A 16253-nucleotide genomic window follows, 5' to 3' on the forward strand; every position below is an offset into this window, starting at 1 on the left:
TGAAGAACCACTTTTCAATGGCTCGATTCCAATCGATTTAGACTAGCAATTCGCTAAAAACGAACAAACCCAAAGTTATCATGAAATGAAAAACCACTTTTCTTTGGCTCGATTCCAATCGAATTAGACTAGTAATTCGCCAAAAATGAGCAAACCCGAAGTTATCATGTAATCAAAATCAACTTTTCATTAGCTCTATTCCAATCGATTTAGACTAGCGATTCGCCAAAATCGAACAAACCCGAAGTTATAGTGAAATGAAAAACTAATTTTCTTCGCCTCGATTCCAATCGATTTAGATAGCAATTCGCCAATAATGAACAAACCCGAAGTTAACATGAAATCAAAAACTACTTTTCATTGGCTCAATTCCAATCCAATTTGACTAGCAATTTGCCAAAACAAACAAACCCAAAGTTATCATGGAATGAAAAACAACTTTTCGTTGGCTCGATTCCAATAGAATTAGACTGCCAATTTGCCAAAACGAACAAACCTGAAGATATCACGAAATAAAAAGTCACTTTTCATTGGCTCGATTCCATTCGAATTAGACTACCAATTCGCCAAAAATGAACAAATTCGAAGTTGTCATGAAATCAAAATCATCATTTCATTAGCTCGATTCCAATCGATTTAGACTAGCAATTCGCCAAAAATGAACAAACACGAAGTTATCATGAAATTAAAAATCACTTTTCTTTGGCTCGATTCCAATCGAATTAGACTACCAATCCACCAAAAATGAACAAACCCAAAGTTATCGTGAAATGGAAAGCCACTTTTTATTGTCTCGATTCCAATCGAATTAGATAGCAATTCGCCAAAAATGAATAAACCGAAGTTGTCATGAAATCACAAGCCACTTTTCACTTGCACGATTCCGATCGATTTATACTAGCAATTCGCCAAAAGCGAACAAACCCAAAGTTATCATGAAATCAAAAGTGACTTTTCATTGGCTCGATTCCAATCGAAGTAGATCGTAATTCGCCAAAAAATGAACAAACCGAAGTTATCATGACATCAAAAGCCAATTTTCAGGTGCTCGATTCCAATCGATTTAGAGAAGAAATTCGCCAAAATGATCAAACCGAAGTTATCATGAAATCAAAAGCCACTTTTCAATTGCTCGATTCCAATCGATTTAGACTAGCAATTCGCCAAAAACGAACAAACCCGAAGTTATCATGAAATGAAAAACCACTTTTCTTTTGCTCGATTCCAATTGAATTAGACTAGCAATTCGCAAAAATGAACAAACCCGAAGTTATCTTGAAATCAAAAACCACTTTTCATTAGATCGATTCCAATCGAATTAGACTAGCAATTCGCCAAAAACAAACAAACCCGAAATTAACATGAAATCAAAAACCAATTTTCATTGGCTCAATTCCAATCCAATTAGACTAGCAATTTGCCAAAACGAACAAACCCGAAGTTATCATGGAATGAAAAACCACTTTTCATTTGCTCGATTCCAATCAAATTAGACTACTAATTCACCAAAACGAACAAACCGGAAGATATCATGAAATAAAAAGTCACTTTTCATTGGCTCGATTTCAATCGAACTAGACTACAAATTCGCCAAAAACAAACAAATCCAAAGTTATCATGAAATGAAAAACCACTTTTCTTTGGCTCGATTCAAATCAATTTAGATTGCAATTCGCTAAAAATGAACAAACCCGAAGTTATCATGTAATCAAAAATCAACTTTTCATTAGCTCGATTCCAATCGATTTAGACTAGCCATTCGTCAAAAATGAACAAACCCGAAGTTATCATGAAACGAAAAACCACTTTTCTTTGCCTCGATTCCAATTGAATTAGCCATGCAATTCGCCACAAATGAACAAACCTGAAGTTATCACGAAATCAAAAGCCACTTTTCATTGGCTCGATTCCAATCGATTTAGACTAGCTATTCACCAAAAATGAACAAACCCAAAGTTGTCATGAAATCAAAAGCCACTTTTCATTGCCTCGATTCCAATCGAATTGGACTAGCAATTCACTAAAAATGAACAAACCCGAAGTTATCATGAAATCAAAAGCCACTTTTCTTTTGCTCAATTCCAATCGAATTAGACTAGCAATTCGCCAAAAATGAACAAACCCGAAGTTATCCTGAAATCAAAAACCACTTTTCATTAGCTCGATTCCAATCGAATTAGACCAGCAATTCGCCAAAAATGAACAAACTCAAAGTTATCATGAAATTAAAAAACCACTTTTCATTGGCTCAATTCCAATCCAATTAGACTAGCAATTCGCCAAAACGAACAAACCAGAAGTTATCATGGCATGAAAAACCACTATTCATTAGCTCGATTCCAATCGAATTAGAATACCAATTCGCCAAAACGAACAAACCCGAAGATATCATGAAATAAAAAGTCACTTTTCATTGGCTTGATTCCAATCGATTAGACTAGCAACTCGCCAAAAACGAACAAACCCGAAGTTATCATGAAATGAAGAACCACTTTTCATTGGCTCGATTCCAATCGATTAGACGAGCAACTCGCCAAAAATGAACAAAGCCGAAGTTATCATGAAATGAAAAACAATTTTTCATTAGCTCGATTCCAATCGAATTAGACTACCAATTAGCCAAAACAAACAAACCCGAAGATATCATGAAATAAAAAATCACTTTCATTGGCTCGATTCCAATCGATTAGACTAACAACTCGCCAAAAACGAACAAACATGAAGTTATCACGAAATGAAAAACCAATTTTCTTTTGCTCGATTCCAATCTAATTAGACTAGCAATTCGCCAAAAACGAACAAACCCGAAGTTATCCTGAAATCAAAAACAACTTTTCATTAGCTTGATTCCAATCAAATTAGACTAGCAATTCGCCAAAAATGAACAAACCCGAAGTTAACATGAAATCAAAAACCACTTTTCTTTGGCTCAATTCCAATCCAATTGGACTATCAATTTGCCAAAATGAAAAAACCCGAAGTTATCATGAAATGAAAAACCCCTTTTCATTGGCTCGATTCCAATCCAATTAGACTACCAATTCGCCAAAACGAACAAACCCGAAGGTATCATGAAATCAAAAACCACTTTTCATTGGCTCGATTCCAATCGAATTAGACTACCAATTCGCCAAAACGAACAAACCCGAAGTTATCATGAAATGAAAAACCCCTTTTCATTGGCTCGATTCCAATCCAATTAGACTACCAATTCGCCAAAACGAACAAACCCGAAGGTATCATGAAATAAAAAGTCACTTTTCATTTGCTCGATTCCAATCGATTAGACGAGCAACTCGCCAAAAACGAACAAACTCGAAGTTATCATGAAATGAAAAACCACTTTTCTTTAGCTCGATTCCAAATGAATTTCACTAGCAATTCAGCAAAACATAACAAACCCGAAGTTAACATGAAATGAAAACCCACTTTTCCTTTGCTCAATTCCAATCGAGTTAGATAGCAATTTGCCAAAAATGAACAAACTCAAAGTTATCATGAAATCAAATGCCACTTTTCATTGGCTCAATTTCAATCTATTTGCACCAGCAATTCGCCAAAAACGAACAAACCAGAAGTTATCATGAAATGAAAATCCACTTTTCTTTGCCTCGATTCCAATCGAATTAGACTAGCAATTCGCCAAAAATGAACAAACCTGAAGTTATCATGAAATCAAAAGCCACTTTTCATTGGCTCGATTCCAATCGAAATGGACTAGCAATTCGCCAAAAAGAACAAACCCAAAGTTATCATGACCTCTTTTCTTTGGCTCGATTACAATCGAATTAGATGGCAATTCGCCAAAAACGAACAAACCCAAAGTTATCATGAAATCAAAACCAAATTTTTATTAGCTCGATTCCAATCTATTTAGACAGCAATTCGCCAAAAATGAACAAACCCGAAGTTATCATGAAATGAAAAACCACTCTTCTTTGTTTCAATTCCAATCGAATTAAATATGCAATTCGCCAAAAATGAACAAATCCGAAGTTATCATGAAACAAAAGTAACTTTTCATTAGCTTAATTCCAATCGATTTAGACTAGCAAATCGCCAAGAACGAACAAACCCGAAATATCATGAAATCAAAAGCAACTTTTCATTGGCTCGATTCCAATTGAATTGGACTAACAATTCGCCAAAAATGAACAAAACCAAAGTTATCATGAAATGAAAAACCACTTTTCTTTGGCTTGATTCCAATCAAATTAGACATTCAATTTGCCAAAAATGAACAAACACGAAGTTATCATGAAATGAAACACCTCTTTTCATTCCCTCGATTCCAATCGAATTAGACTAGCAATTCACCTAAAATGAACAAACCCGAAGTTATCATGAAATCGAAAGCCACTTTTCATTAGCTCGATTCCAATCGAACTAGATAGCAATTCGCTAACAATGAATAAACCGAAGTTATCATGAAATCACAAGCCACTTTTCACTTGCACGATTCTGATCGATTTAGACTAGCAATTCGCCAAAAACGAACAAACTGGAAGTTATAATGAAATCAAAAGCCACTTTTCATTAGCTCGATTCCAATCGAATTAGATCGCAATTTGTCAAAAATGAACAAACCGAAGTTATCATGAAATCAAAATGCACTTTTCACTTGCTCGATTCCAATCGATTTAGACTAGCAATTCACTAAAAACGAACAAACCAAAGTTATCATGAAATGAAGAACCACTTTTCATTGGCTCAATTCCAATCGATTTAGACTAGCAATTCGCCAAAGCAAATAAACCCCAGATATCATGAAATAAAAAGTCACTTTTCATTGGATTGATTCCAATCGAATTGGACTAGCAATTCGCCAAAAATAAACAAAACCAAAGTTATCATGAAATGAAAAACCACTTTTCTTTGGCTCGATTCCAATCGAATTAGACATGCAATTCGCCAAAAATGAACAAACCCGAAGTTATCATGAAATGAAACACCTCTTTTCATTGCCTCGACTCCAATCGAATTAGACCAGCAATTCGCCAAAAATGAACAAACCCGAAGTTATCATGAAATCAAAATCATCTTTTCATTTCCTCAATTCCAATCGATTTAGACTAGTAATTCACCAAAAATGAACAAACACGAAGTTATCATGAAATGAAAAACCACTTTTCTTTGGCTCGATTCCAATCGAATTAGACTAGCAATTCACCCAAAATGAACAAACCCAAAGTTATCACGAAATCGAAAGCCACTTTTCATTAGCTCGATTCCAATCGAACTAGATAGCAATTCGCTAACAATGAATAAACCGAAGTTATCATGAAATCACAAGCCACTTTTCACTTGCACGATTCCAATCAATTTAGACTAGCAATTTGCCAAAAACGAACAAACCGAAAGTTATCATGAAATCGAAAGCCACTTTTCATTAGCTCGATTCCAATCTAATTAGATCGCAATTCGCCAAAAACGAACAAATCGAAGTTATCATGAAATCAAAAGGCACTTTTCACTTGCTCGATTCCAGTCGATTTAGACTAGCAATTCACTAAAAACAAACAAACTAAAGTTATCATGAAATGAAGAACCACTTTTCATTGGCTCAATTCCAATCGATCTAGATTAGCAATTCGCCAAACCGAATAAACCCCAGGTATCATGAAATAAAAAGTCACTTTTCATTGGATGGATTCTAATCGAATTAGACTAGCAATTCGCCAAAAACGAACAAAACCAAAGTTATCATGAAATGAAAAATCACTTTTCTTTGGTTCGATTCCAATCGAATTAGACATACAATTCGCCAAAAATGAACAAACCCGAAGTTATCATGAAATGAAAAACCTCTTTTCATTGGCTCGATTCCAATCGAATTAGGCTAGCAATTCGCCAAAAACGAACAAACCCGAAGTTATCGTGAAATCAAAATCATCTTTTCATTAGCTCGATTCCAATTGATTTAGACTTGCAATTCGCCAAAAACGAACAAACACGAAGTTATCGTGAAATGAAAAACCACTTTTCTTTGGCTCGATTCGAATCGAATTAGACAAATAATTCACCAAAAATGAACAAACCCGAAGTTATCATGAAATCGAAAGCCACTTTTAATTGGCTCGATTCCAATCGAATTAGATAGCAATTCGCCAAAGATGAATAAACCGATGTTATCATGAAATCACAAGCCACTTTTCACTTGCAAGATTCCAATCAATTTAGACTAGTAATTCGCAAAAAACGAACAAACCCGAAGTTATCATGAAATCAAAAGCCACTTTTCATTGGCTCGATTCCAATCGAATTAGATTGCATTTCGCCAAAAATAAACAAATCGAAGTTATCATGAAATCAAAAGCCACTTTTAATTTTCTCGATTCCAATCGATTTGGACTAGCAATTCGCCCAAAACAAACAAACCCGAAGTTATCATGAAATGAAGAACCACTTTTTATTGGCTCGATTCCAATCGATTTAGACTAGCAATCCGCCAAAAATGAACAAACCCGACGTTATCATGAAATGAAAAACCACTTTTCTTTGGCTCGATTCCAATCGAATTAGACTAGCAATTCGCAAAAATGAAAAGCCCGAAGTTACCTTGAAATCAAAAACAACTTTTCATTAGCTCGATTCCAATCGAATTAGACTAGCAATTCACCAAAAACGAACAAACCCAAAGTTATCATGAAATCTAAAACCACATTTCATTGGCTTAATTCCAATCCAATTAGACTAGCAATTCGCTAAAACGAACAAACCCGAAGGTATCATGAAATAAAAAGTCACTTTTCATTGGCTCGATCCCAATCGAATTAGACTAACAATTTTCCAAAAATGAACAAAACCAAAGTTATCATGAAATCTAAAACCACATTTCATTGGCTTAATTCCAATCCAATTAGACTAGCAATTCGCTAAAACGAACAAACCCGAAGATATCATGGAATGAAAAATAACTTTTCATTGGCTCGATTCCAATTGACTTAGACTACCAACTCGCCAACAATGAACAAACCCGAAGTTATCATGAAATCAAAATCATCTTTTCATTAGCTCGATTCCAATCGATTTAGACTAGCAATTCGCTAGAAATGAACAAAACACGAAGTTATCATGAAATGAAAAACCACTTTTTTTTGGCTCGATTCCAATCGAATTAGACTAGAAATTCACCAAAAACAAACAAACCCGAAGTTATCGTGAAATGGAAAGCCACTTTTTATTGGCTCGATTCCAATCGAATTATATAGCAATTAGCCAAAAATGAATAATCCGAAGTTATCATGAAATCACAAGCCACTTTTCACTTGCACGCTTCCAATCGAATTGTACTAGCAATTCGCTAAAAACGAACAAACCCGAAGTTATCATGAAATGAAAAACCACTTTTCTTTAGCTCGATTCCAATCGAATTAGACTAGCAATTCACCCAAAATGAACAAACCCGAAGTTATCATGAAATCGAAAGCCACTTTTAATTAGCTCGATTCCAATCGAACTAGATAGCAATTCGCTAACAATGAATAAACCGAAGTTATCATGAAATCACAAGCCACTTTTCACTTGCACGATTCCAATCAATTTAGACTAGCAATTTGCCAAAAAGGAACAAACCGAAAGTTATCATGAAATCGAAAGCCACTTTTCATTAGCTCGATTCCAATCGAATTAGATCGCAATTCGCCAAAAACGAACAAATCGAAGTTATCATGAAATCAAAAGGCACTTTTCACTTGCTCGATTCCAATCGATTTAGACTAGCAATTCACTAAAAACAAACAAACCAAAGTTATCATGAAATGAAGAACCACTTTTCATTGGCTCAATTCCAATCGATTTAGACTAGCAATTCGCCAAACCGAATAAACCCCAGGTATCATGAAATAAAAAGTCACTTTTCATTGGATGGATTCTAATCGAATTAGACTAGCAATTCGCCAAAAACGAACAAAACCAAAGTTATCATGAAATGAAAAATCACTTTTCTTTGGTTCGATTCCAATCGAATTAGACATACAATTCGCCAAAAATGAACAAACCCGAAGTTATCATGAAATGAAAAACCTCTTTTCATTGGCTCGATTCCAATCGAATTAGGCTAGCAATTCGCCAAAAACGAACAAACCCGAAGTTATCGTGAAATCAAAATCATCTTTTCATTAGCTCGATTCCAATCGATTTAGACTAGCAATTCGCCAAAAACGAACAAACACGAAGTTATCGTGAAATGAAAAACCACTTTTCTTTGGCTCGATTCGAATCGAATTAGACAAATAATTCACCAAAAACGAACAAACCCGAAGTTATCATGAAATCGAAAGCCACTTTTAATTGGCTCGATTCCAATCGAATTAGATAGCAATTCGCCAAAGATGAATAAACCGATGTTATCATGAAATCACAAGCCACTTTTCACTTGCAAGATTCCAATCAATTTAGACTAGTAATTCGCAAAAAACGAACAAACCCGAAGTTATCATGAAATCAAAAGCCACTTTTCATTAGCTCGATTCCAATCGAATTAGATCGCATTTCGCCAAAAATAAACAAATCGAAGTTATCATGAAATCAAAAGCCACTTTTAATTTTCTCGATTCCAATCGATTTGGACTAGCAATTCGCCCAAAACAAACAAACCCGAAGTTATCATGAAATGAAGAACCACTTTTTATTGGCTCGATTCCAATCGATTTAGACTAGCAATCCGCCAAAAATGAACAAACCCGACGTTATCATGAAATGAAAAACCACTTTTCTTTGGCTCGATTCCAATCGAATTAGACTAGCAATTGGCAAAAATGAAAAACCCGAAGTTACCTTGAAATCAAAAACAACTTTTCATTAGCTCGATTCCAATCGAATTAGACTAGCAATTCACCAAAAACGAACAAACCCAAAGTTAACATGAAATCTAAAACCACATTTCATTGGCTTAATTCCAATCCAATTAGACTAGCAATTCGCTAAAACGAACAAACCCGAAGATATCATGGAATGAAAAATAACTTTTCATTGGCTCGATTCCAATTGACTTAGACTACCAACTCGCCAAAACGAACAAACCCGAAGGTATCATGAAATAAAAAGTCACTTTTCATTGGCTCGATCCCAATCGAATTAGACTAACAATTCGCCAACAATGAACAAACCCGAAGTTATCATGAAATCAAAATCATCTTTTCATTAGCTCGATTCCAATCGATTTAGACTAGCAATTCGCTAGAAATGAACAAAACACGAAGTTATCATGAAATGAAAAACCACTTTTTTTTGGCTCGATTCCAATCGAATTAGACTAGAAATTCACCAAAAACAAACAAACCCGAAGTTATCGTGAAATGGAAAGCCACTTTTTATTGGCTCGATTCCAATCGAATTATATAGCAATTAGCCAAAAATGAATAATCCGAAGTTATCATGAAATCACAAGCCACTTTTCACTTGCACGCTTCCAATCGAATTGTACTAGCAATTCGTTAAAAACGAACAAACCCGAAGTTATCATGAAATGAAAAACCACTTTTCTTTGGCTCGATTCCAATCGAATTAGACTAGCAATTCACCAAAAACGAACAAAATCAAAGTTATCATGAAATCAAAAGCCACATTTCATTGGCTCGATACCAATCGATTTACACTAGCAATTATCCAAAAATGAAAAAACCCGAAGTTATCATGAAAAGAAAAACAACAATTCTTTGGCTCGATTCGAATCGATTTACACTAGCAATTCGCCAAAAACGAACAAACCTGAAGTTATCATGAAATGAAAAATCACTTTCCTTTGGCTTGATTCCAATCGAATTAGACTAGCGATTCGCCAAAAATGAACAAAACCGAAGTTATCATGAAATCAAAAGCCACATTTCATTGGCGCGATTCCAGTCGCATTGGGCTAGCAATTCGCCAAAAATGAACAACACGAAGTTATCACGAAACGAAAAACCACTTTTCATTTGCTCGATTCCAATCGATTGAAACTAGCAATTCGCCAAAAATGAACAAACTTGAAGTTATCATGAAATGAAAAACTACTTTTCATTGGCTCGATTCCAATCGAATTAGACTAGCAATTCGCAAAAAACGAACAAACCCGAAGTTAGCATGAAATCAAAAGCCACTTTTCATTGGCTAGATTCCAATCGATTTAGACTAGCAATTCGCCAAAAATGAACAAACCTTAAGTTATCATAAAATGAAAAACCATTTTTTATTTGCTCGTTTCCAATCGAATTAGACTAGTAATTCGCCAAAAACGAACAAACCCAAAGTTATTTTGAAATCAAAAGTCCCTTTTCATTGGCTCGATTTCAATCTATTTAGACTAGCAATTCGCCAAAATTAACAAACCCAAAGTTATCATGAAATGAAAAACCACTTTTCATTGGCTCGATTCCAATCGAATTGGACTAAACATTCCCAAAAAATGAACAAACTCGAAGTTATCATGAAATCAAAAATCACTTTTCATTAGCTCGATTCCAATCGAATTAGATTAGCAATTAGCCAAAAATGAACTAACTCGAAGTTACCGTGAAATGAAAAACCCCATTTCATTGGCTCGATTCCAATTGAATTAGACTAGCGAATTGCCAAAATGAACAAACCCGAAATTATCATGAAATCAAAAGACACTTTTCATTGCCTCGATTCCAATCGATTTAGACTAGGAATTCGCTAAAAATGAACATACCCGAAGCTATCATGAAATGAAAAATCACTTTTTATTGCCTCGATTCCAATCGAATTAGACTAGCAATTCGTCAAAAATGAACAAACCCGAAGTTATCATGAAATGAAGCACCACTTTTCATTGGCTTGATTCCAATCGAATTAGAACAGCAACTCGCCAAAAACGAACAAACCCGAGTTATCATAAAATGAAAAACCAATTTTTATTTGCTCGATTCTAATCGAATTAGACTAGCAATTCCCAAAAATGAACAAACCCGAAGTTATCTCGAAATCAAGAGCCCCTTTTTGTTGGCTCGATTCCAATGTATTTAGACTAGCAATTCGCCAAAGATGAACAAACCCGAACTTATCATGAAATGAAAAACCACTTTTCATTGGCTCGATTCCAATCGAATTGGACTAGCAATTCGCAAAAAATGAACAAACCCGAAGTTATCATGAAATCAAAAACCACTTTTCATTAGCTCGATTCCCATGGAATTAGATTAGCAATTCGCCAAAAATGAACAAACTCGAAGTTTTCATGAAATGAAAAACCACTTTTCATTGGCTCGATTCCAATCGAATTAGACTACCGAATTGCCAAAATGAACAAACCCGAAGTTATCATGAAATTAAAAGACACTTTTCATTGCCTCAATTCCAATCGATTTAGACTAGCGATTTGCTAAAAATGAACATACCCGAAGCTATCATGAAATGAAAAATCACTTTTCATTGGCTCGATTCCAATCGAATTAGACTAGCAATTCATCAAAAATGAACAAACCCGAAGTTATCATGAAATGAAACACCATTTTTCATTGGCTCGATTCTAAACGAATTAGACTAGCAATTTGCCAAAAACAAACAAAATCGACGTTATCATGAAATCAAAAGCCACCTTTTATTAGTTCGATACCAATCGATTTAGACTAGCAATTGACCAAAAATGAACAAACCCGAAGTTGTCGTGAAATCAAAAACTACATTTCATTAGTTTGATTCCAATTTAAATTATACGAACAATTCGCCAAAAACTAACAAACCCGAAGTTATCATGAAATGAAAAACCGCTTTTCTTTGGCTCGATTCCAATCTAATTAGACTAGCAATTCACAAAAAATGAACAAACCTGAAGTTATCATGAAATCAAAAGCCACATTTCATTGGCTCGATTCCAATCGAATTGGACAAGCAATTCGCCAAGAAAGAACAACTTGAAGTTATCATGAAATAAAAAACCACTTTTCATTTGCTCGATTCCCATGGAATTAGATTGGCAATTCGCCAAAAATGGAAAAATACAAAGTTATCATGAAATGAAAAACCACATTTCTTTGGCCCGATTCCAATTGAATTAGACTAGCAATTCGCCAAAAATGAACAAACCTAAAGTTATCATGAAATCAAAAGCCACATTTCATTGGCTCGATTCCAATCGATTTAGACTAGCAATTCGCCAAAAATGAACATACCTGAAGCTATCATGAAATGAAGCACCACTTTTCGTTGGCTCGATTCCAATCGAATTAGAATAGTAATTCGCCAAAAACGAACAAACCCGAAGTTATCATGAAATCAAAACGCACTTTTCATTGGTTTGATTCCAATCGATTTTGATTAGCAGTTCACCAAAAATGAACAAACCCGAAGTTGTCGTGAAATTAAAAACCCCATTTCATTAGTTCGATTCCAATCAAATTATATGAGTAATTAGCCAAAAATAAACAAACCCGAAGTTATCATGAAATGAAAAATTACTTTTCTTTGGCTCGATTCCAATCGATTTAAACTAGCAATTCGCCAAAAAAGAACAAATCCAAAGTTATCATGAAATGGAAAACCACATTTCTTTGGCTCGATTCCAATTGAATTAAACAAGAAATTTGCCAAAAATGAACAAGCCCAAAGTTATCATGAAATCAAAAGTCACATTTCATTGGCTCGATTCCAATCAATTTAAACTACCAATTCGCCAAAAACGAAAAAACCCAAAGTGATCATGAAATCAAAAGCCACTTTTCATTGGCTCGATTCCAATCGATTTACAGTAGCAATTCGTAAAAAACGAACAAACTCGAAGTTATCATGAAATGAAAAACAACTTTTCTTTGGCTCAATTCCAATCGAATTAGACTAGCAATTCGCAAAAAACGAGCAAACCCGAAATTATCATGAAATCAAAAGCCACATTTCGTTGGCTCGATTCCAATCGAATTGGACTAGCAATTTGCAAAAAACGAACAAGCCGAAGTTGTCATGAAATGAAAAACCACTTTTCATTTGCTCGATTCCAATCGATTTAGACTAGCAATTCGCTAAAAATGAACAAACCCGAAGTTATCATGAAATGAAAAACTACTTTTCATTTGCTCGATTCCAATCGAATTAGACTAGCAATTGGCAAAAAACGAACAAACCAGAAGTTGTCAAGAAATCAAAAGCCACTTTTCATTGGCTAGATTCCAATCGATTTAGACTAGCAACTCGCCAAAAACGAACAAACCCGAAGTTATCATGAAATGAAAAACCACTTTTTATTTGCTCGATTGTAATCGAATTAGACTAGCAATTCCCCAAAAACGAACAAACCCAAAGTTATCCTGAAATCAAGAGCTCCTTCTTTTGGCTCGATTCCAATCTATTTAGACTAGCAATTTACCAAAGGCGAACAAACCCGAACTTATCATGAAATGAAAAATCACTTTTCATTGGCTCGATTCCAATCGAATTAGACTAGCAATTCACAAAAAATGAACAAACCCGAACTTATCATGAAATCAAAAATCACTTTTCATTAGCACAATTCCCATGGAATTAGATTAGTAATTCACCAAAAATGAACAAACTCGAAGTTTTCATGAAATGAAAAAACACTTTTCATTGGCTCGATTCCAATCAAATTAGACTAGCAAATCGCCAAAATGAACAAAGCCAAAGTTGTCATGAAATGAAAAGGTACTTTTCATTACCTCAATTCCAATCGATTTAGACTAGAAATTCACCAAAAATGAACATACCCGAAGCTATCATGAAATGAAAAATCACTTTTCATTGGCTCGATTCCAATCGAATTAGACTAGCAATTCATCAAAAATGAATAAACTGGAAGTTATCATGAAATGAAACACCACTTTTCATTGGCTCGATTCCAAACGAATTAGACTAAAAATTCGTCAAAAACGAACAAAACCGACGTTATCATGAAATCAAAAGCCACCTTTTATTGGATCGATTCCAATCGGTTTAGACTAGCAATTGACCAAAAATGAACAAACCCGAAGTTGTCGTGAAATCAAAAAATACATTTCATTAGTTCGATTCCAATCGAACTATACGAGCAATTCGCCAAAAATTAACAAACCCGAAGTTATCATGAAATGAAAAATCGCTTTTCTTTGGCTCGATTCCAATCGAATTAGACTAGCAATTCACCAAAAACGAACAAACCTGAGGTTATCATGAAATCAAAAGCCACATTTCATTGGCTCGATTCCAATCGAATTGGACAAGAAATTCGCCAAAAACGAACGACTTGAAGTTATCATGAAATAAAAAAACACTTTTCCTTTGCTCGATTACCATGGAATTAGATTAGCAATTCGCCAAAAACGAACAAACTCGAAGTTTTCATGAAATGAATAACAACTTTTCATTGGCTCGATTCCAATCGAATTAGACCAGCGAATCGCCAAAATGAACAAACCCGAAGTTACCATGAAATTAAAAGACACTTTTCATTGCTCAATTCCAATCGATTTAGACTAGCGATTCGCCAAAAATGAACGTACCCGAGGCTATCATGAAATGAAAAATCACTTTTCATTGGCTCGATTCCAATCGAATTAGACTAGCAATTCATCAAAAATGAACAAACTCGAAGTTATCATGAAATGAAACACCATTTTTCATTGGCTCGATTCTAAACGAATTAGACTAGCAATTCGCCAAAAAAAACAAAATCGACGTTATAATGAAATCAAAAACCACCTTTTATTGGTTCGATACTAATCGATTTAGACTAGCAATTGACCAAAAATGAACAAACCCGAAGTTGTCGTGAAATCATAAACTAAATTTCATTTGTTCGTTTCCAATTTAAATTATACGAGCAATTCGCCAAAAACTAACAAACCCGAAGTTATCATGAAATGAAAAACTGCTTTTCTTTGGCTCGATTCAAATCTAATTAGACTAGCAATTCACAAAAAATGAACAAACCTGAAGTTATCATGAAATCAAAAGCCACATTTCATTGGCTCGATTCCAATCGAATTGGACAAGCAATTCGCCAAGAACGAACAACTTGAAGTTATCATGAAATAAAAAACCACTTTTCATTTGCTCGATTCCCATGGAATTAGATTGGCAATTCGCCAAAAAATGAAAAAATCCAAAGTTATCATGAAATGAAAAACCACATATCTTTGGCTCGATTCCAATTGAATTAGACTAGCAATTCGCCAAAAATGAACAAACCTAAAGTTATCATGAATTCAAAAGCCACATTTCATTGGCTCGATTCCAATCTATTTAGACTAGCAATTCGCCAAAAATGAACATACCCGAAGCTATCATGAAATGAAGCACCAATTTTCATTGGCTCGATTCCAATCGAATTAGAATAGCAATTCGCCAAAAACGAACAAACCCGAAGTTATCATGAAATCAAAACGCACTTTTCATTGGTTCGATTCCTATCGATTTTGACTAGCAGTTCACCAAAAATGAACAAACCCGAAGTTGTCATGGAATCAAAAATCCCATTTCATTAGTTCGATTCCAATCAAATTATACGAGTAATTAGCCAAAAATAAACAAACCCGAAGTTATCATGAAATGAAAAACCGCTTTTCTTTGGCTCGATTCCAGTCGATTTAAACTAACAATTCGCCAAAAAAGAAAAAATCCAAAGTTATCATGAAATCAAAAACCACATTTCTTTGGCTCGATTCCAATTGAATTAAACTAGAAATTCGCCAAAAATGAACAAACCCAAAGTTATCATGAAATCAAAAGCCACATTTCATTGGCTCGATTCCAATCAATTTAAACTACCAATTCGCCAAAAATGAAAAAACCCAAAGTGATCATGAAATCAAAAGCCACTTTTCATTGGCTCGATTCCAATCGATTTACAGTAGCAATTCGTAAAAAACGAACAAACTCGAAGTTATCATGAAATGAAAAACAACTTTTCTTTGGCTCAATTCCAATCGAATTAGACTAGCAAAACGAACAAACCCGAAATTATCATGAAATCAAAAGCCACATTTCATTGGCTCGATTCCAATCGAATTATACGAGCAATTCGCCAAAAATTAACAAACCCGAAGTTATCATGAAATGAAAAACCGCTTTTCTTTTGCTCGATTCCAATCGAATTAGAGTAGCAATTCACCAAAAATGAACAAACCTGAGGTTATCATGAAATCAAAAGCCACATTTCATTGGCTCGATTCCAATCGAATTGGACAAGAAATTCGCCAAAAACGAACGACTTGAAGTTATCATGAAATAAAAAACCACTTTTCCTTTGCTCGATTAGCATGGAATTAGATTAGCAATTTGCCAAAAACGAACAAACTCGAAGTTTTCATGAAATGAAAAACAAC

This window comes from Olea europaea, unplaced genomic scaffold (assembly GCF_002742605.1).
Source record: "Olea europaea var. sylvestris unplaced genomic scaffold, O_europaea_v1 scaffold153, whole genome shotgun sequence".
In the NCBI taxonomy this organism is placed as follows: Eukaryota; Viridiplantae; Streptophyta; class Magnoliopsida; order Lamiales; family Oleaceae; genus Olea; species Olea europaea.